This window comes from Castor canadensis, chromosome 1 (genome assembly GCF_047511655.1).
Source record: "Castor canadensis chromosome 1, mCasCan1.hap1v2, whole genome shotgun sequence".
NCBI classification, from domain to species: Eukaryota; Metazoa; Chordata; class Mammalia; order Rodentia; family Castoridae; genus Castor; species Castor canadensis.
Window position 1 is genome coordinate 10,700,929 of NC_133386.1, and position 13,616 is coordinate 10,714,544.

The 13,616-nt window shown below is 38.2% G+C and overlaps 1 long non-coding RNA gene across 2 annotated transcripts in view; it reads left to right on the forward strand.

Annotated features, from left to right (window-relative positions):
* LOC141420661 (uncharacterized) overlaps positions 1-13,616 on the forward strand; it is a 140,961-nt gene that overhangs the window by 41,091 nt on the left and 86,254 nt on the right. For both annotated transcript variants that reach the window (XR_012445176.1, XR_012445177.1), the window contains exon 4: positions 5,643-5,716. This is a non-coding gene — a long non-coding RNA (uncharacterized lncRNA). The remainder of the gene's footprint in view (positions 1-5,642; positions 5,717-13,616) is intronic.

Genomic DNA, 13,616 nt, shown 5'->3' on the forward strand with positions numbered 1-13,616 from the left:
CTCCCCTCCCTTCCCACTGGTTCCCTTCCTCTTAAAGTCTAGAGTCTGCATATAAGAGAAAACAGGTAAGATTTGTCTTTCTGAGTCAGGCTTACTTTTCTTAACATGATGATCTCCATTTCCATCCATTTTCCTGAGAATGACATAGTTTTGTTCTTCTTTATGACTGAATAATAATCCATACACACACACACACACACACACACACACACACACACACACACACACACACATATATATATACAAACATACATACATATATTTTCTTTACCCATTTATCAGTTGTTGAGCACCTAGGCTGATATCCTAACTTGGCTATTGTAAATAGTGCTGCTATAAGCATGGGTGAGCAAGTGTCTCTATTGCATGCTGACTTAGATTCCTTTGGGTGTATATATCCAGGAGTGGTATAGCAAGATCATATGCTACTTCTATTTTTAGTTATCTGGGGGACCTCCATGCTAATTTCCACACTGGCTGGACTAATTTACATTCCCACCATAACTGTGTAAGGTGTCCTCCCCGCCATCCTCCCTGCCATTTGTTATTGTTATTTTGATGATAGCCATTCTGACTGGGGTGAGGTGGAATCTCATTGTAGTTTTGATTTGTTTTTCCCTGATAGCTAAAGATGTTGAGCATTTTTTTTCATGTATTTATTGGCCATTTGTACTTTTCTTTTGAGAACTGTCTGTTCAATACATTTGCCCATTTGTTGATTGGGTTCTTTGTTCTTTTGGTGTTTAATATTTTGAATTCTTCATATATTTGAGTTATTAATCCCCTGTCAGACTCACAGCTGGCAAAGATTTCCTTTAATTCTGTGGACTGTTTCTTCATTCTGGTAATTGTTCCTTTTTAAATGTGATGCAATCCCATTTGTCAACTCTTGCTATTATTTCCTGAGCTCCTGGTGTCCTATTCAGAAAGGTGTTCCTTAGGCCAATATCTTCAAGTGTTTTTCTTAAGTTTGCTTGGATCCTTTTTGATTCAACTCAACAAAATATCAGTTCAAGGAGAATTTATATTTTAAATTATACATTTAAGTGAGAGATGCCTTGTAGAGGATTAAATTGTGTCTCCCAAAAGAAATGTCTCTTGTGCATGTCAGCATGTGACTTATGGAACAAGGATCCCTTCAGAGGTAAGGGTTTCAGCGGTTCCTAAATCCAGTGGTAAGTCTAAGAAGAGGAGAGAACATATGAAGATGGAGACTGAAATCAGAGTTTTGCAACCTCAATTCAAGGAACTTAGCAGCTGCCAGCTGCCACCAGCCACCAGAAGTTGGGAGAGAGGCATGGAATGGATTCTCCCTCAGGGCCTCCAGAGGAAACCAACCTTGGACAGCTCACTTTGGGATTTCTGACCCCCTGAACTATGAGAGAATAAATTTCTGTTGTGTTTGGTTATCAGTTTATAGTAATTAGTTATGGCAGCCTCCGAAAACTAGTACATGGCCCCAGACACTTGAGTTTGATATGCTGGTGTTTCTTAATTTAGATACCCTCTCTCCTGTTCAGAAGGCTGCCCACCTGATCCCTCCACAGGAAAGCCCCTTACTCTCCCTTCTGCCCGCCGAGGTCCACCCATGTTTCCAGGGCCAGTGTGTGCACTTTCAGCTCTGCTTAATTCAGAATCTTCCCTTCCTCTGGGGATCCACAGTATGTGTTCTTAGTCTGTTCATGCTGCTACATCAAAATGCCTCAGGCTGGTTAACTTATAAAAAGCAGAAACTTGTTTCTCATAGTTCTGGAAACCAGAAAATCCAAGATACCAGAAGATTTGGTATCTGGTAGGTGCTGCTGTCTGTTTCTAAGATGGTGTCTTTTCTTTGTGTCTTCTGGAAAGGACGAATGTTGTGACCTCACTTGGCAGAGGAATGGATGGCAAAAGGGTAAAAAGGAATGAACTCACTCCGTCAAGCCCTTTTATAAGGACATGAATCCCACTCATGGGGACAAAGTCCTCATGGCTTAATTACCTCCTGAAGCCCTTCCTCTTAATACCATCACCTTGGGGTTTAAGTTTCAGGATAAATTTTGAAGAGACACATACATTTAAACTATCGCAGCATGTTCTGTCAATACCCACTGTTATTCTGTGCATGTCTGCCTTGTGTTAAGCTGCAAGTATTTATTTCCTTCGCTTAGAGTGCAGGAGAAACAATGTTTGGAGACATATCTTTACTCGGCTTTAAATTTGCTAGAATGCTTAGCACCGACCTCCATCTGAAGTCAGATTTCGAAATGTGTTGAATCTAATTGCATAGCATCTTTTGCCATGAGAAAAATTCTGTTTTTGTTTTACAATTTGGGTATGAAATTGTGTATGTAGAAGAAATTGAAGCCATGGGAGAAGTATGTTCAACAAAGCCAAAATTCGATGATTCTAAAAGCAAGTGTTGTGAAAGCTGCTTATATTTCAATATGTTTTTGGATGAAAATATGTTGCTCAATGGATAATTCCAAGTCCAGATACTTTCCTGGAGAATATGATATTGAATTATACTTACAGTTGGGGATACTTAAATCACTGTGCTGATCAGTATGCATTTGATTTTATTTTTAGGAGTATTTGTTACTCAAATATGCTCCTGAAATATATTATACTTTCATAATAAAATATGCCTCTAAAAGTCTTCATTCAGGGCTTTAAAAGCACCTTATTCGCATCTAGTTGACTTTGGATTGTTTTGTTTAGCTATTTAAACAAGATAATATGTTTGAAAGCACTTTTAGAACACCATGTGCAGCTCATACTAATTATGAAGTTTGAAGAGCAGTCTTCAACTCTGAACTGCCAAATGCAAATAAGCACTCAACCACAGTGATCTTGGCCCAGACAATCCATTTTTTGGCTGGTACGTGCTTTCTGGATTTAAGCTCTTTGATGCCATTTCTATAGGTAGGTGTTATGCCCATTCTCTTGATACAGATTTTGGTGGGGAGCAGAATGGTACAGTGGAAGGTCTTGGGCTTGAGTGGGATTTAGATAGGGTTATTGAATCATACTTTAACTGGTAGTGCAGCTGACACCAAATTATGGAACCTGACTAAGCCACAGTTCTGTCATCTCTAAATATGGCTAATTGTATATACATCATGGGACTACTACGAAGGTGAGATTGAATAAAATAACATCTGTAATGTGCTGAGACCAAGCCTTGGCATAAACATACATTAACAAATAAATGGTAGGCAGGATTGTGTTGTAGAAGATCAAGGTGGAAACCATCTAAGCTTAATTTATTCAAAAGTATCTATTGTTCTAGTCCCTGGGAATGCAACACAGGTAAATCACAATATCTGCCTTTTCAAGGAGGAGCCAAGTGTTTAAATGGGAAAGTCAGGGCTAAGGCAAGTCTTAGATAATGTTTTTGGTATATCACGGGTGCACACTATGAGGCCATTCAAAGTCAACTTGATCTTTTTTGGTTAAATATGGCAGAATGTCCATACATTTTTTATCTCCTTTTCCTCCAGGTAAAATGGTGGCAAAGGCATAGAAATGGCAGAAAGGGAATGTGGTTAGCGATACCAGCAAATAGAATATTTCTAGAAGCCTGGGGTAGCAAATGAAAGAGCACAGTAGGGGCAATGCCAGGAGCCTTTATAGAGGAGACTGATAGAATTCACATCACTCTATAATTTACTTTACTCACAGTTGTCGAAATGGGCAGCATGAGGATTTTCAGGAGTCCCTCAAAGGAAGGGAGAGCTAAGACCCCATACTGAAAACAGGAAATTGGCTGAAAGTCTGGTCAGTGGTCCCCTTGAGTCCCCTGTCCCATCCATACATCCAGTTGGTAAACCCACTGGTAAGAGACATGTTTATTTTTTGTATAAATGCAACCAGAGAAAATTAGGACTTAGTAATAAGTAGGCACCATTATGGCTAGGGATGGAGTGGAGAATTAAATATAGGGGATAAGATGAATATCTGGAACTGACCTCCAGTCCCCTTCCTCTCCTCTAGGAGGGAAAGAAGATTAAGATGTGTGAACATTCAGCTGTATTTAACCAGGAAAGGTCAAGTTGAACACTGTGGGTCCATTATGTAGCTCAGGAAGTCAGGCGTGGAAGTGAGGTACTTTATCTTAGCCACACCTTCACTTCCCCTATGCATCCGACCAGCATAGAAGCTTCGTGGGTTCTAACGAAAGGTTCTCCACTATCTCACCCCATGACAGTAAGGACTACCCTGCAAGCCCAGTCCAGAAAACTAGAGTTTCCATCTAGATTTTTAGGGATTCAATCTTTAAAAAAGGTGGATAGTCAGGAACCATCACCCATTTGTGGATGCCCTCTGAAATGAGAGAGACTAAAATGAACATAGAGCAAAAAAGGAACTTCAGTAGAAATAGAGGCAAGGCAGGGAACTGAAGAAAATGTCAAGAAAAGGAAAATTGATTGATTTTAATTAATTAGGAGAAAGGGAAAAATAGTGTGTCTATGAAAGAAGATTGGGATGGTATGAAAAAGGAGCAGCTAGGAAGGATGTGATGCTATTGGGAACTAAGGATTTAGTAGCTGAAATAAAATTCCAGCATAAAGATTGAAAGAGAAAGTTGAGGAAGTTTCACCCAAACAGAACATGATGAAATATCCTCAAAAAACCTTTACAAACCCCCAAACTAAGATGGAAGATAAGACAAAACAGGTAACAATTGGAGGACTTATTCCAGGAGGTCTAACATGTAACTAATAAAAGCCTTAGAAAGGGAAAACAGATATATAGTAGAGAAAAGTATTAAGGAACTCATTATAATAAGAAAATTTTCTGCAACTATAGGACATGAACCTTTGGATTAAAAGGGCTTGTTAAGCATCCAGCACAATGAAACAATAAAGCCATTTAAGTCATTTCATTCTGACATACTAGAATACAGGGGAAAGAGAAGATACTAAAAGTTTTCAGAGTAAAAACCCATCCTGAGGATCAGAATGGCAGTGGATTCCTTAACAGAAACACTGGATGTGAGCAGAACTTCAAGATTCTGAGGGGAAATAATAATTATCAATTAGCATTTTGTACCCAGCCACAAACTAACTTCTGTATGTGAAGATAGAATAGAAGAATTTTGTGATGTGAAAGGACTCAAAAATGTATTTCTCAAATTAAATATAGTGTATTTTATATATAAATGTTATATATTAAATTAAAATATATGATATATATAATTAATTAAACCATTTTTTAAGGAGACTTCTCGGGAAAAGTGAGAAATCAAGAAAGAAGATGTCCCCAGGTCCAGGTATAGGGACTAAAACACAAGAAAGTGGGGAACAGGAAGTCTTAGGATAACAGATGAGCGCCCCACTCCCAGCCTAAAGGCCACTGGGTCTGTTCTTTTAGGTTTAGTAATTTTTTGCTTTTCCTTATCATTTCCACACATTTACATTTCCAGACAATATATCATGTAACAGGATAGAGGGCCTTGAGTGGAAAGTTGTCAGGAGAAAAAATTAGAAATGATAATTTAAAGGATAATTTTGAGCTTTTGGTAGGTAAGTAATATTGATATTTCTTGGTGAGATTCAATGAAATGCAGAAAAAAGTGAGATACACTCTTGGCAAAATAAACAAATGGAAAAGAAGGAAATGACTAACTCCTGGTGTGTGCCTTCCTCCCACTCCATTAGGCGCTCTTGGAAGAAGATGACCCTGTGTTCACATCTGTCACCTGGCACCTCACCTATTGGTAAGGACACAACTGGTGAGTAAATTGTCAAACTATAATTGTATTATATCAATAATATAATTGTATTATATCAGGCATGAGAAGGAATGATCCATTGATACACAATGCAACAGAGACGGATTTTGGCATTATTATGCTACATGAAAGAATTTACACCAAAAGAGTACTTTCTGTATGAATCCATGTAGATAAAGTTCTTGTAAGTATCAGCTAGTTAATGCTAGCAGAGGGAAGATGAGTCACATGCAGAACAAAGAAGGCCAGAGCAAAAGATGGCAAGGGGCACGGGGAAATGTTTGGAAGTAGGAGATGTGATAATTATCTGGATTTTGGAGGTGGTTTTATGCATGTATTCATATTAAAATATCAAACTGTTTACTTTCAATTTGTGATATATTTGAATTATATATTAATGAAACTGTTACAATAAAAATGCATATGAATAGATAGCAGGAGAACTTGATAAAGACATGGCCAAAGACACAAATGAACAAACATGCTCCATTCATCTTTCAATCTGTATGTAAAATTATCTCTACAATTTGCTGGTAGGTAGGTTTGTTTCTCCTGGAAAACGGTCATGCTGTGTTTTATCAGACAACAGATGTTGAATAACTGATGATATTTCTTTCCTTTTCATAGAAATTTAACCTAAAATTAGAGTGCCCTAAGTCCTTGAATGTTTCATGGCTTCTCTGTGGTTCATCTATCTTAGGTCCATATCTTTGGGAAATTGATCAGATCTATGTGGAGTTTGGTGTTCCTTCACAGAAGTTTTATATTTGCTTTAATTATATTAAATAAAATGTTAAATATGATAATAGTATTTTACATTATGTTTCATAATTGCTTGAGGGCATGGTCAACATGAGATTCCTATAGAATAAATGTCTTGGTTTCCCAGAATGTCACTTATAATAATTTTGAAATACAAGTTCATGCAAGGGCTGCTTCTTTGTAGCAACACACTCTCAGGGAAGATTTTTTTCAGCTCTGTAGTACAAGACATGATCTTCCTTGTGTTCGCCGGGAGGTTGGAAGGTTCATGCTTTGTTTACCCTTGTTGAGAGTGTAGCGCTTGGGGAGTGGTCTGTTTATCTCTGGTACCATGTTCCATTTTAGGCTTTGTTTGATGTTGCCTGTACTGTGGGAACTTTGAAGGCCAAGCCCAAGTTCATCTTGCTGGCAAATGACCTCAAGTGAGAACTGGCTTTGGGGCTCTCTTAATCATTTGGTCTGGCTTTTAGTTGGATTTTGGTTTGCTTACTTTTTAAAATTAGCTCATCTGTGAAGGTAAAAATAGATTTTAGATATCATTAGGTATTTTAGTTGTTAATAGCTCCCAGTAAGGTTAGAGTCTCTAGCTTACCATACTCCCAGAAATAGAAGGCAGCAACTCATTTCAAATACATATAGAATGATAACCTTACAATACAAAAATTCAATTCATCCTTTCCTGAGATTTGGACAAAAATTGGGTCCTGTTAAAATTTCTCTGACTGTATGACTGTTTGGGTACAGATCATGTAATTAAGGGAAGTTAAATATTTCTAATGGTTGGTGAAAACAAAACAGAACACTCCAGGCAATCATTTGTCTTGTCTCTGAGGCAGGAGGCTGGGGAAGACAGCCTTTCAATTCCTCCTGAGTTCTGTCATTTTTATGATATTGTTGAGGGGAAAAAGCTAGACTTTCAGAACAGTTTTTCACTGTGAGTTTGTGAAGTGATATTATGAAACTGGTCTAGTTTCTATCTGTCAATTTCAACTTCCTGTGGTGAAATTTCCAGGTAGTAAGTGTTACTCTGCAGGAAGCAAATTTCTTTTCTTATGATTTTTCTGTTTTCTTAGGCTTTCAAAATCATATACAAAAAATGTGTAAAGATGGTTTCCTCCATCTGTATCCATAGGATTTCCCTGTGGCTTTTCTGTAGATAAAATAGACTGAGCACCAGAAATGACAAAATCAATTTTCCATTAATAGTTGCTAGAGTAGCCAATGTAAAGATTAAGAGAAGAGGAGCTAATTTTACTATTCAGAAAGATTTTGTCAGTGTTGTGAATCACCAGGATCTTTTGTGACATGACTGACCTAGAAATATGCTCATCAGGGATTATTCACTGATGTAGGATATGATGTCTGATGCCTTGTTGGTCCTTAAAAGTTTACCACTGTGTGACAGACAGTGGCCCTTCCCTCCAGTCTCTGGTTCATGAGGACAAGCTATAGCCATTGATATCTCCTATGTAAGAAATAATAATCATCTTATATTAATTATGAAATTAAAAATAAACATGTAATCTTATATTAAGTCATAACCCCCCCCACAAATCTCACAATATCGTAAGCACAATCTCACAAATCTTGCAGCACAGATCTGCATGCTTTGCAAAATAAATTTCCTATTTCCTTTTACTTGATCTGCATCAAAGCCTCATGTGATGTCATGTGATATCTTCCCTTTTCCCTTGCGTTCTCTTGCCCCTGTCTTTGCTTGCACTGCCTTTCCCCAGGATCACTTGCCTTTTGCCAGGCCACCTCTCACTTGCCCTCCATTCTCCCACCCTATGGAAATTAAGAACAGCACAAAAGGAATACATTAAACTTCTACTGAACCATCCCCACTAATGCATCAATTTATTTCTGTCTTTTAAATGAAATATACATTGCAGATACTGCTGGACTTTTGACTACTTTTTGCCTCACCCTTCTGGAGGAAACCGTTAACATGTCTATTTGACCAATTAGGGAATCACCCCCTCCAGGAAGTCTTCTCTGGCTGTTAGGTGCTCATCTCTCTGGTTCTGCCAGCCTGTAGAGTTTGATCTGTCTGTTGACTATCACACACTGTATTTTAGCCCCCATCTTTGTTGGTCTCTCTCAGGAGGCTAGAAGTGAATTCATATATGTGTTCCTTGTGTCTGGCATGGGGCCTGACTCACAGTTGAGCCCAATCAATGTGTGTTTATTAATTTACACTCCAAGTGTATGCCTAAGAGTGGTATGGCAGGGTCATAGGTAAATCAAAAGAACAAATAACCCAATTAATAAATGGGTAAACAAATTGCACAGAAAATTCTCAGAAGAAGAAAATACAAATGACTCATAAATACATGAAGAAATGTTCAGCATATTGACCATAAAGGAAATGCAAATCAAAACTACACTAAGATCCCATCTCACCCCTGTCAGATTGACAACCAGCAAGGAAACAAACAGCAGCAAATGATGGAGAGGATGTGGGGAAAAAGAACCCTCATACACTGTTGGTGGGAACATAAACTAGTGCAGCCACTGTGGAAATCAGTATGGAGGTTCCTAAAAAACTCACTCCCTCCAAAACCAGAATAATAATTGTGAATTATGTGATGATGAATATAATAAAGATTTTTCAATAAATTCTTGACTCTGGAATTTTTATTTAAAAAATTGCCATCACAGACAACTTTTTTTCTTTATTTTTATCTTTATTTTTTGGATCTCTGTGACAGTCACATATTATTTCTAACCAAAAAAATTCAAGTTGATCAATTACAAGGAAGAGATGGTGCTAATTTTGACCTCAATCCTAGGGATGGAGGAGGATGACGCCATTGATCTTCATGTTCAATTCATCAGACTTGCAGATTAGTTTGACTTTTTCTGTTTGCTTTCTGTCTTGGTTGAGGACAAAGAACCACTCTGGGCCTAGTTAGTCATTTCATTTGCTCATCCCTTTAGATTCGTGAATATGAGACAAACGAGGTTAGCCTACAGATGACTTTCAGTCTTTACAAGAGTTCAACAGTCCTTCCTTCCATTTGGACATGAAATCTATTCTTCAAGAGGCTTAAGGAGGTTCAGTGCACATGCAGCAGGTCCTGCAAGATGGTTTAGAAAGCTTTTCAGGCTAGAATCACAAGGGGTCCATTTGATACTCATCTTTTCAAATCCACATTCCTGACTTAGGGTTATTTATTTTTCTTTTACAAATGAGGTATTATAGGTATTGTTGTCTTAATTTATTTAGTGTAAAATATATACAAAATATAAATTACCCATAAGATGAAACAAAAAGCGGTGAAAGAAACATACAGTGTAATATTTTCTTGCCACAAGAATGTCATGGAATGTTTTTATAGTCCTTTGCTTATATGGATCCTGCTTTAGAGACCTAAGCTACTGGAAGACCTAAGCAAATAGAGCTTGAGCTCTAAAGAAATTTTCAGGCAAAATGGGAACACTGCTATTCTATCTAGACAGAGGAGTCTCTGAGTGGTATTTGTCCACTTCTGAGTCTTTTACATTACCATGTCAGGTCAGTATCAAATATTATTAGAGTAGGGGGAAAATAATGAGATACTTAAATTATGATAAAAGGAAAATAAGAATCTCCCTAATTAATTTTGCTCATCTATAGAGATCACAGGAAAGAAATAAAGGGTGGTAGGAGCCGGCAAAGCAAAAATCTTGCAAATTCTTCAAATGCGAATAAGAATGTGTGATAAACCCTAACTTTCTGGTAAGCATTTTAATGGATCCTTTAATTAGCTCTTCTGGAAAGTTCACTGATGATATGCTGGAATAATGATTCCCTATGCTCTAAAGTATCTAGTCATTAGCTTGCAAGGTGACTGAACACACTAATGCATTTGTCCTGTGCTCCTAATAGGGTCTTCCCTGTGTTTGACTCAATCAGGGAAGGGAGCAGATGGGCTGGGCTCATGCCTGAGCCACCCTCCCTCAGTCCTTGTGAGACATCAGCTCCTGAAAATGAGATTCTTGGGGCAGGTCCCTGCCGCTACTTTTGTAGGTACATCTTAGACTTGAAATTATATTTTGACATCTGTGCCTGCAGCATCTTTTTGGGCTTGTATCCCCAAATTCTGTATAGTTGATTATATTTCTAAATGATGCATCAGTGTTCCATTTTATTTCTAAAACAAGCTTTCTACCTTTTACAAGTACAAGCCTGGCAAGGTGAGTGGTAGGTTAAACAAGGTGAGTGGGTGGAGCTTGGGAAGGTGCTTCTGCTCCCACACGAGCCTGTGACTTGGCTGTGTACCAAGCTAATGGCACACTAAGCTTGACCTCAGATCTCACAGGCCCTGCCTGGGTTGGTCCCAGCGTGCTGGTACATGCTTACAAGTGTGTACACGGTTTTCCACACTGCATAACTTCTTCTTGTGCCCCTGGCTGAAAGAAGCTAAACTGCAAATAATTTATTCAGCATAAATTATTGCTAACTTTAGCTGGAATAGCTCATACTTTTGATCCTCTTCAGATATGGAGTCAATGGGGAATTTTCTGGCTATAAAGTTTTTTTTCCCCTACATCTTTCAGCTAAATCAAATTCCAAATCTTGAGGATATCTGATATTCCTCAAGGACATTAAATCTATAAAACTAATGCCTGAATCATATGCCTGAAAATGGAATCTAAAGTTTGTTTTGTTAGTGTGAGCTATCTCATTTTAAATGTCTAATTGCATTTTTCACTTAATAATTCATTCTTGTGTAGAGACTTAAGTTATACCACATGCATATTTTTTAAAATGTGGGCATTTTCCTTACGTGTTTCACGCCAGTCTTTATGAGATAAAATATAACATGCATATTGTTTAAGTTTTAATGTCTTGCTACATCTTTTGTTATTTGGCCCAGCCCACCCTGTAGGCAGGGTTTGTGAGATGGGCTTTGAGTGCTGATAAAAGTTCCAAACTCCCAAGACTGTACATTATTCACCAGACTGTTTTCAGGTGACCTTTCCGCCTCACTTGCTTTTAGCTTCCCTCCAGGTGGGTACACTTTACCCAAGAGTATGCATAGCTACTCAAGTCAGCAAGCAGCCTGATGAAGAGGTTTTGCATAAAGCGGTTGGAACATGTATTGCCTTACCTGACACCAGGCTCCCTGCCCTTCTCTTAGGGCTCAGCGTCACACTATCTGGATGGAAGCCTGGAGGTCAAGGACTGGCCATAGTTAGACTGTTGAATTGATGAGGATTGATCCTAACCATGTAGGAGAAAATGGTCTAATTTTTAAATTGAAAGTGATAGTTCAATTCAAACAGTGTAAAAAGACATAGAATGCAAATAGATCTCCTTTCTACAAAAGTTAATCTCTAGTTCTGCCTCCCTGGACAGCCACTCTCCCCACATTGCTGGGAATCCTTTATGAAGTAGCCTGTGCCCGTGCAAGTTCTATTTGCTGCCTCTCCTTATCTTAGTAATACTTAGTGGTATATATACCACTTGGCGCTTTGTTTCACTTTGTTTTAGTGAGGCTCTAGAACAATCCCTAGTCACTGGACATTCGGCTGCCATTCCAAACAAGTCTGTACAGAAATCTTTGGGCACAGGTGTGAGGGGATCCTAGCATAACTAAAGTGGATCTGTTTGGTTATGAAGGGGAATCTACAGCTTACCTTCCATGGATATTAAGAAATTGCTCCCCCCAAAATTGCATGGTGAAAGACTGGAATAAAAGTAAGCTCTCGTCACTGGTGAGGGATCCATACAGACACGTGTACACACTGAAATCCCAGGATAACACCAGCCAAGGTCAGGTGGGCAGATGAGAGTCATTCACTGTTCTCTGTCTCTGTCCTCATGTTGACTTCGTCACGTGCTTTCAATTCATGCAAAATGCTTCCGAGGCTCATGATCTTTTAAAATCTTGAACATGATCCCATGAAGCGGCATTATTCTTCTATGTAAATCATCGTATGCTATCAGTATTTGAGATCTGTCAAAAAGAAATGAAAATGTGAACATTAAACACAGGCTTGCCAAGATTCTATTTGTAATTGAAAATACTATACATGGCTTAAACAGAATATTCTAGGATCTTTGTGAAGTATAGGTAAATTCCATTATGTATCTCTGGAATCTTTGAAATGAAGGGATTTAGAAGCAGCACACTTGCGTTTTTAGTGCAATTTGAGGACAAGAGAGACACAGGAGCACTTCATTTGCAATCTCTCAGGCTATAGTTCAGGCTCGGAATAAATGTATGCCCTATCCAATTTTCCTCTATTTGAAGATGGCAAAGTGTATTTGAAAAGAAGAAAAACTGCATGATTAATTCCAAAGTCTGTAAAAAGAATGCATCCAGCCGTATTTCTTATTTACTTATTTCTTAAGTTATTTGCGACATTTTATATTCAATTAAAATAATTGGCTGTTGAAAAGTTTATACTATGCAATCAGAAATGTGAGTAAAATCTCATTTGATGTATACTTCATGTCAGGAGGTGAGAGGACAGGAAAATGCCTAACAGAAATATTTCGTATCTTTTAAAATGTGCTCCTCAAACATCCTCTGTAACTTTCCTCACTTACATGCAAGTTAGAGGCTGTGCATCTCATCACTGCTTTAGCTCTTTGTCTACTTCATTATAGCTGCTGAGCATAGGAATTGCTCTCACTGGTCCAGGACTGTCTATCTGGTTTTGTTGTCTTCTATTTGTCTTTGGCTTTCTTCTGGCCACTTGTTATCTGTGCATCTCTGGGCCTTCGTTTCCTCATCTGTCAAATGCAATCTTGACAGTAACTCAGAGGGTTATTGTGAGGATTGTGAGGATTAAATTAATTCTTCCGGGTAAAGCTAAGACAATGCAAGACCTTTAAAAAGTCAGCTGTGGTTTCTATGCAGGGCTCTGTGCCATGTACTGTGATGTAAATTAAAATTAAAAAATGGGGCCATCATTGTTGTCAGGAACTCATAATTTAATTGGGAGGAGCAAAACGTGTTAAGAGAGAATAGGAAGCAAAAAAGAACAATGCTGGAGTAATCACAATACCTGACTTCAAGTTATCCTGAAGAGCCAGAGTAACAAAAACGGTATGGTACTGGCACAAAGACAGAAACAAAGACCAGAACAGAACAGAGGATCCAGAAATAAGACTTCTTAGCCACAGCCATCTGATTCTCAG